The sequence below is a fragment of the Octodon degus genome, unplaced genomic scaffold, assembly GCF_000260255.1.
Source record: "Octodon degus isolate 3935 unplaced genomic scaffold, OctDeg1.0 scaffold00112, whole genome shotgun sequence".
In the NCBI taxonomy this organism is placed as follows: domain Eukaryota; kingdom Metazoa; phylum Chordata; class Mammalia; order Rodentia; family Octodontidae; genus Octodon; species Octodon degus.
The window spans coordinates 3,902,222-3,910,172 of record NW_004524688.1 but is presented as its reverse complement, the minus strand read 5'-3'; the positions used below and the strand labels follow the sequence as shown (position 1 = coordinate 3,910,172).

Below are 7,951 nucleotides of genomic sequence, written 5' to 3'. Positions count from 1 at the left end.
TTTTTTTTTTTTAATCTATGTGGTACAGGGTCTCACTATACAGATCGAACTCATAGTAATCCTCCTGTTTTCAGCCTCCCCAGAGCTGGGATTACAGGCATGTGCCAACATACCAGGACTCAGTTGCCAGCTCAACGCATGGGTGGGGGGTGGGGGGGAGCATGGCATGCGGGACTAGGGTTCGAACCCTGGTCCCTGCACTTGCCCAAGCAGGCGCTTAGTCTGCTGAGTTATCACGTACGTTATTGAATTATCCAAAATTAGATGGGATTCATCAATAGGCAGATAGTTCTATAATGCTTGAATTGTACACTTCAAAGTGTGTAGTACAAGAGCAAGAGTTTATAGTTCATATTTTCTACACTTTGAGGGAAGTAGGTCAAAGAAAAAGTAGGGGGGCCAGGGATATAGCTCAGCGGCATAAGCGCTTACCTAGCAAGCGCAGGGTCCTCAGTCCCATCCCCGGTACCAAAAAAGGGTATCTGAGGAAATGAAAGTGACCAAGTAAAGGATAAATGTAAACCACAGCCTCATGAGCCTCGTCGCCCACACTTACAGGATTCTAGTTACAGTATGATTGCTTCCATTTTCCTCCCCTCCTTGCCCCCACCAGCGGTTTTCTTTGCAAGTGCTTTGGAACTAAGAAGCCAGTGTCTTGGATTAACCGATGGCTGCTGGTGCTCACCTTGCTTCATGTTTTAAGTATAAAGTAAAGACAAGACTGCAGGACCAGTACTACAGGACCAGATTATCAAAATTGGTATATATAAAGGCTAACACCATTCTGATAAAGGCACAGATTTCTTAAAAAAAAAAAAAAGAACTGAGTAACACCTGACAGTCTCAAAGAGCTGTGAGCCGTCAACCAATGGCACGCGTCTGTACAGCCACTGCTGCCACTGAGAGTAATGAGGCTTTGTGCAGAGTCAGAAGATCTGTGGTGAGCCAAAGACTTTTTGCCATTCACAGAAGGCTGCTTTGAAACCCTGAGAAGAAATAGTCCTCTGATGCTTGTTACCAGCAGCAGTACCCACAGATACGGGAGAGATGCAGGTCCTTAGTTGATGGAGCAGGCTCCCGTGTTCCGCGTTCCAGGAGGCTGTGGCCTCAGGGCTCAGCTGCGCTGGAGAACCTGCACCGGAACCCACTTCCAGGGGGTGGCCAGCCAGAGCTGAGCTGAGCAAGCCTCCTGACGGTGTCTGGTGGCTCGCCTGGCTCTCGGCAGCCCACACAAGCGGACACCAAAGGAAAGATTTCGTGGGGAGATAAATGATTGAGAGCAAGGAAGAGCAGTCATCGAAGGCAGCACTGAGTGACTAGGAGACAAACTCGCCGGTGAGACTGATGCTCCCATTTCTTCAGGGTTTGTTTTTGTTTTGTTTTTGGCGCAACCAGGGATTGAACTCAGACCCTTATGCTTGCCAGGGAAACCCTTATTCCACTGAGCCATCTCCCCGGCCCCTTCTTCAGGTTTAGATGTGGAGCACTTTCCTTATTCGCAAAAGTCAGCCTGCAACGCTGAATTCTAACCAGTTGCTGCACTTGCTCACAACCAGCGACCTTAGCCAGTGTGAGCCGGGGCAGCTGTCCTGGTGCTTCTTCAAAGCCTTTAGTATGAACACACTTGTTCCTGAACAGAACACTGGGGATGGAGGGAAAGTGGGAGGAAAACTAGATGAACACTGAAGAGTTCCGAATACGCCTCACTAGATGGATGAACGAAATGCAGGGTAGCTACACCATGGAAGACTGCTCAAAGCTACTGAGATGTGACTTAAAATATAATAATAATATAGTGAATGTTTACTTTAAAAAATAAAAACGTACAGCCAGTGAGATAGCTCAGTGGACTAGGTGCCTGCTTAGGCAAGCACAGGGACCAGGGTTTGATCCCCATCACCACACGCCCACCGGCCCTGCTCCTGGGTGCACTGAGCAGGCCACGAAGTCCGTGGTGGACACCTATAATCTGAGCGCTGGGGAGGCTGAAAACAGGAGGATCACTACGAGTCCGAGCTGTGTAGCAGAGACCCAATACCAAATACATAAAAATTAAAAAAAAAAAAAAAAAAAAGTACTAAAGTGCAAGACCCATTGGTGCTGATCCCCTCAAAATAATCCCTTACTCTGCAAATATTTATCCTACCATTCTTGCCACTTTGTGAATAAGTCCTGGAAGTCTTATTTCATGGCTGTCTTTAGTGACTGCCCTAATGTTCTAAATTGATTCAAAATCAAAAAACATTAGACGATGTCTTCATCTACTTTTCACGCACTGGCTCTGGTACTGTGCAACTTCTGGCTCTCCCCCCAAGTAAAAATGACCGTGAGAGACAAACATTTTGAGTTGAGTCTGGATATCAAGGCAGCCGCAGCCGCAGCAGCGCAGCTGAAGATATTCATGAAAGCTGCTTCAAAAAGTGGCCAGAATGATGGGGAGAGTGTGTTCAAAGTGAAGGGAGGGCTGGTGAGATGGCTCAGTGGTCTAAAGCACCTACTTAGAACAAGCTTAGCAAAGCACAGGGACCATGGTTCAATCCACCAGCACCACATGCCAGCCAGCCCCGCCCCCTGGTGGGCTGAGCTGGCCACACACACACACACACACACACATAAATAAAATTAAAAAAAAAAACAAAGTGAAGGGAAGTGGGCTGGGGAGACAGCCTAGTAGAATAAGCACTTGCCTGGCAAGTGTGGGGTCCTGAGTTCAAGCCCTGGCACCGCGAAAGAAAGAAAGAAAAAAAAAACAAAACAAAGTGAAGTAATTAAAAGGAGACTTAATAGCAACGTGTCTTTGACAGTGACAATTGTAAAAAATTTAAACACTGACTTATATTTTGATTATGCCTCTCATACAAGGAACCAATCACTGGTCCGTACAAAATAGAAATGTAACACATAATTTACCAAAACTCATTGCACTATGCACTTAAAATGGATTTTATAAAATTTTAATTATTTCACTAAAACTGTTAAAAGGTTAAATGAACAAATAGGAAAAAAGAAATGTTAAAATGTTAAAATTTCAACTCCTCCAAAAAAAAAAAAAAAAGGCATGAGGGAATCTTTGGAGATGAGAGGTCAGTTTTTTTGTTTCTCATGGAAATTTAAGAGAATGTGGACAAGAAAGAATAGTACAGAGAAGTGAAATAGAAACAGGTTAGGTCAGGACTGGCAAGGTAGCTCAGCGGTCTAAAGCTCCTGCTTAGGCAAGCTTAGGCAGGTTCTGGGGGCTGAGGTTCAATCCTGAAGCCACATGCAGCAACCAGCCCCACCCTCAGGGCACACTGAGGGTGGGGAGTAACAGGTTAGGTCTATCTCTGTCTTTCAGTGAAAATAAACACAGCCTCACTACAAACCCAGCTGGCCTCTCAACCCTGACTTCACCATCGTTTATACAGGGGGTTTCAGTGCAGTCTACTTTTTACACAAAAGTAACATCCTTTCGGACATTTTCTCAAAAGACCTAATAATAGTAACACATAAGACAGGTTAACTCCTGATGACTTAGTATTCTGGTATATGCAAGCTGGCTCCAGTAACACTTGGGACAACCTTGCATCCTAAAATAAAGCATATACATTTCTCAGCTTTTCAGGGCCTTATGTATGCAGTGCAAGAGCTCGGCCACTAAGCCACGTCCTCAGCTCCTTTTTAGCTTTTGAAAACAGGAAATTTTATTTGCCCCAAGCCTTGGGATGTTTTCTCAACCTACCTATGAGATCTCAAAGCTGGAGAATGCAGGGTCAGAGATAAAACTATAAATTTATTCGGTTCCTTAAAGAGTGACTTGTCTTGGACAGAAAACAGAAATAATTCAAAAGAGGAGAGCTCCACTTTCACATTGTTCTGTCCTTTCCTACTTGAAAACAATTTCCTGCAGACAGGATTAGCTGATTCTCCACGTATCTGAAAGTAGCCAGCTGCCATTTGGGGAATTTTTTAAAAGTCATCTTCTCTGAATAAATACTTGGCCCTTTTTGGGAAATCTTGCAATGTACATTTTTATTCATGTCTTAAATCACTAAGACAGGCAAAGTGCAGAAAGGAATTTTGGAGAAGAAAAAATGTTGACACATAAAATTATTCATCTCTCATGGTCTTTGGGGACAACAGTTCTCTTACTTGATGAGACATCAGGCTTGGACTTTGGCACATTTATGTATTGTGAAATGACAATTACTTCCCCAGCCCGTGCGAAACCCTGTTCACAGAGACCCATTCTACACGCTAAGTTTTGGTAAAATTCATTTGAAAATTTAATCATATGGCTGTCTAAAGGATTTAGGATCTACTTTGGCACAAATTTTCAGAAATATTATTTCTGATTGGCAAATAAATGCTGTATATATTTATGGCCCACAACACGATGTTTTATGATATGTTATATCATGAAACAATATCCTGAATCTATCTAACATCCAGCATCTCAGATATCTATCACTTGTGGTGAGATGGCTGGGGGTTAGCACTGGGGTCAAATACTCAAAATCTGCCCTTTTAGCAATGTTCAAATATAGAGGATGTTCTTCAGTCGTCACAATGCCCCACAATGTATCTGTGCATGCGTGAAGATGTAACAGCAAGGGATCAGCCCTTGATGTTGGGGCGGCATTAAGGTAACCCTCGCTGCCTCTAGTGCTGAGTATGCAGCACCCTGCTTGGCAGTTCTGCTTTTGCAGAGCAATCCAGAGTCGGGAGGACTATAGGCAGTCCACGCTGACCAGCACAGATGAAAAATTTATCAACTTTAGAGACTCAGTGCAGGATTGGATGAATGGTTTTTTGGACCTGATCAAAATGAGAACATGGGGCTCCTTTTCCAAAACCTACCAAGAACTATGAGAGTACCCAGGTGTGCTGGTGCATGCCTGTTAATCCCAGCACTCAGGAGGCTGAGGAAAGAGGATGACCTGTGAGTTCAAAGCCAGCCTGGGCTACATAGTGTGTTCAAGGCCTGCCTCAACCACATGGCTGGACCTTGTCTCAAAACAAAGCAAAACAAAACATTTGGACAGCAAAGCTTCACAGGATGTGATCCTGATGGGCTACACAGTTCCCTTTCACATAAAGCTGCTTAGAGTCAGTGGGACACTAAACTCACCCAGCAGGGAGCTACTCAAATCTAGTAATTGCCAGAAAGTAAGCACACATCATCTGAGAAGGATCTGTATAAAATGTAAGCTGTTGGCTCTGTCTGATCTACAGGTGAGCATCCTGCTACACACTCTGCCTTTCCCCTCCCCATTCTGAGTTCCTGAGTCTGACAGTGAACCACTCCTATTTCTTGCTCCCATTCTGTGTAGGGGTTGCCCTGGGAAGGGCTTCCCATTCTCTGGGTATTTTAAACATTTGGGACTGGAACAGCTGGGTAATGAGCTTTACACCACTGTAAAGACAGAAGCAAGAGATTTAGTCTCTTCTTTAACAAAAACAACATCATCTAACTTGGCAGCTTGTGCCTGGAAGCAATCCCGGCTTCAGTGGAGCTGGGAGAGTGCTGGGTAGACAACACCTCTGGAAATGTCCCCTTCTCCTCAGCCCCCTTCTCCTTGCATACCTGGAATTCCTCCTCAAATACTCATGGAAGCCCCACCCTGGGAAATGAGGGTCGGACTGAACTGTAGGAAAGAATGGTAAGAAAATCGAACCCTAACTTAATCCCGCAGGACTTGAACAGAAATGGGAATAAGAGGACCCACACACACACACACACACACACACACACTCATGTCTATGCTTGAGGTCCTGGAACAAGAAAGATAGAAAGATTAAAAGACAAAAACACAGCAGTCGTGGAACTCCAATATCCGCCAGGCCTGGGGAGCTGCAGCCCTAAGCTGAAAGGGCAGAGGCTGGTCCTGCAAGGTCATCAACTTCACCTCCAATGCACGAAGTGACAGGTTCCGACCTGAGTACAAACCGCTAAATTATCACGGCCCTGATCCAACCTGGCTGAATCCCCAAAACAGGGTCTTATCTGCCCAAGGCCCACTTCCCCCTTCTCCACTGGGGAAGGATACAGCTTCCCTTTACCTTCCCAGCCCACACAAGGGAGCCTCCAATCAACTCCTTGGGTGTCGCTGAACCTGCCCCTCAAGCTCCGCCCCTAGCAGAAGTCCTTAACGTTTCATCCCCCCCTGTCTCAGGTCAGAAGATCCTCCCATCTCCCTGCCCTCAACCATCTCTGTGCCTTCAGTTAATAGGCTCCTCCACCCTTTTATTTCTGCTTCTGTGCAGCTGCTGATAAATCCTAACAAGAAGGACTCTACACAGAAAGAAGAGGAAAGAGGAAAAGGTCTGGGATACAGTAGGGTGGGGGCAGTGCTGGGAGGCTAGCAAGCAGCTGGCGGGGCCTGCGTGTGGGCACACTGGCTCTGGTGGCTGCTTAGGACGTAGGGAATTGACTCAGCAGAGAGCGCAGAGGTAGGAGCAACACAAGCAGCAGCTCTGAATTTTCTTTGGATCTGTTTATGTGTTCCACGGGAGGAGGGAGCCTGCTCAGTGGGCGCTGCCAGGCAGGGGCAGGGTCTAGCTCCCCTGACTAATCTGATTACTAGCCGTGTCCAGGTCCCAGCATCTCACCCATTAACCCAGTCACAATATTTACCAGAAGTACTGTTTCAGTACTATATGGTTATGCATCTGCTGTTCATTCAGTTTATTATTTTTGATTTCCTATTTAAAGTAGTTAAAAACAGGGGCCGGGGAGATAGCTCAGTAGAATAAGCACTTCCCTGGCAAGCGCAAGGGCCTGAGTTCAATCCCTGGTTCTGCAAAAAAATTAAAAAATAAAATAGTTAAAAATGTTAACAAACTGTTACTCTAGTGGGGAGCCCGGTCTTTGCAGGCTGAGGCTGTACCTGAGAAATGGGTTTGCATTGCATCAGAAAGGAACCCAGTGGGGTTTCTGAGAACAGGAGCTGTATGTGGGGACTTCCATTTCTCAACTGTGGCCAATTCTGTTCCGTTGAGAAGAAACTGACTATTTCTGAGACATTACTTATCACTATCACACCTAGGAGTGGGAGAACTGCTATGCATCTCACTACAATGGCATCTAATCCTTGCCTGGACGCCTGCTGAACACGCTGCCCTGCACAGGACAGCCCCACAGCCAAGGGTCGCTTGGCCCCAAATGTCAACAGTGAGGACACCGACCAAGGCTGCTCTCAAGGAATCTCACCCTGGGAAAGCCTGGGTGGGAGGCCAGGTGACAGGCAAAGCTGTTCCCCAAGCTCTCGGACCCATCTTCTCTCCAGGACGTGGCACCTCTCAGTGCAGGCTCCTCCGCTGAGCTGGAAATGAGGCCAGTGAAAGCCTCATGTCATCCATCAGGAGGAACCCAGCGCAGTAATTAAGGCAGAGATGTGCATTCCTGAGACAGAAGACTACTATCCAGAATATACAAAGGACTCAGAAAAATTAGATCACCCCATATAAATGACTCAATAAAAAAAAATAGGCAAGTGCAAGGAACAGACACTTCTTAGAAAAAGTGCAAATGGCCAATAACTATGATAACAATATTTAACATTCCTGGCCATTAAAAAAATGCATATTAAGGCTGGGCAGATAGCTCAGTGGACAAAAGCATGTGCTTAGGCAGAGTGCAGAGGCTGGGGTTCGATCCCTGGTCTGCCGTGGAAGCCCCACCCCCAAGGTGTGCTGAGATGGTGATTAAGACTGGCCATGGTGGTGCGCGCCTGTAATCCCAGCATTGGGAGGCTGAAAACAGGAGAATCACGAGTCCGATCTATGTAGTGAGACCTGTAGACCCTGTACTAAAACACATTATTTTTTTAAAAAGGCATATTAAAACCATTCTTAAGATTTCACCTGGGGCTGGTGAGATGGCTCAGTGGTCTATAAAGCACCTACTTAGAACAAGCTTAGCAAAGCACAGAGACCACGGTTCAGTCCCCCAGCACCACATGCCAGCCAGCCC

At 46.0% G+C, this 7,951-nt stretch overlaps 1 protein-coding gene and 1 pseudogene across 2 annotated transcripts in view; one reads left to right on the top strand and one right to left on the bottom strand.

The window, feature by feature from the left end:
* The window catches only part of LOC101586287, a 16,115-nt pseudogene extending 14,586 nt beyond the window's left edge, over positions 1-1,529 (top strand).
* The window catches only part of Agpat4 (1-acylglycerol-3-phosphate O-acyltransferase 4), a 127,889-nt gene that overhangs the window by 109,376 nt on the left and 10,562 nt on the right, over positions 1-7,951 (bottom strand). The gene's annotated exons all lie outside the window — the stretch shown is intronic.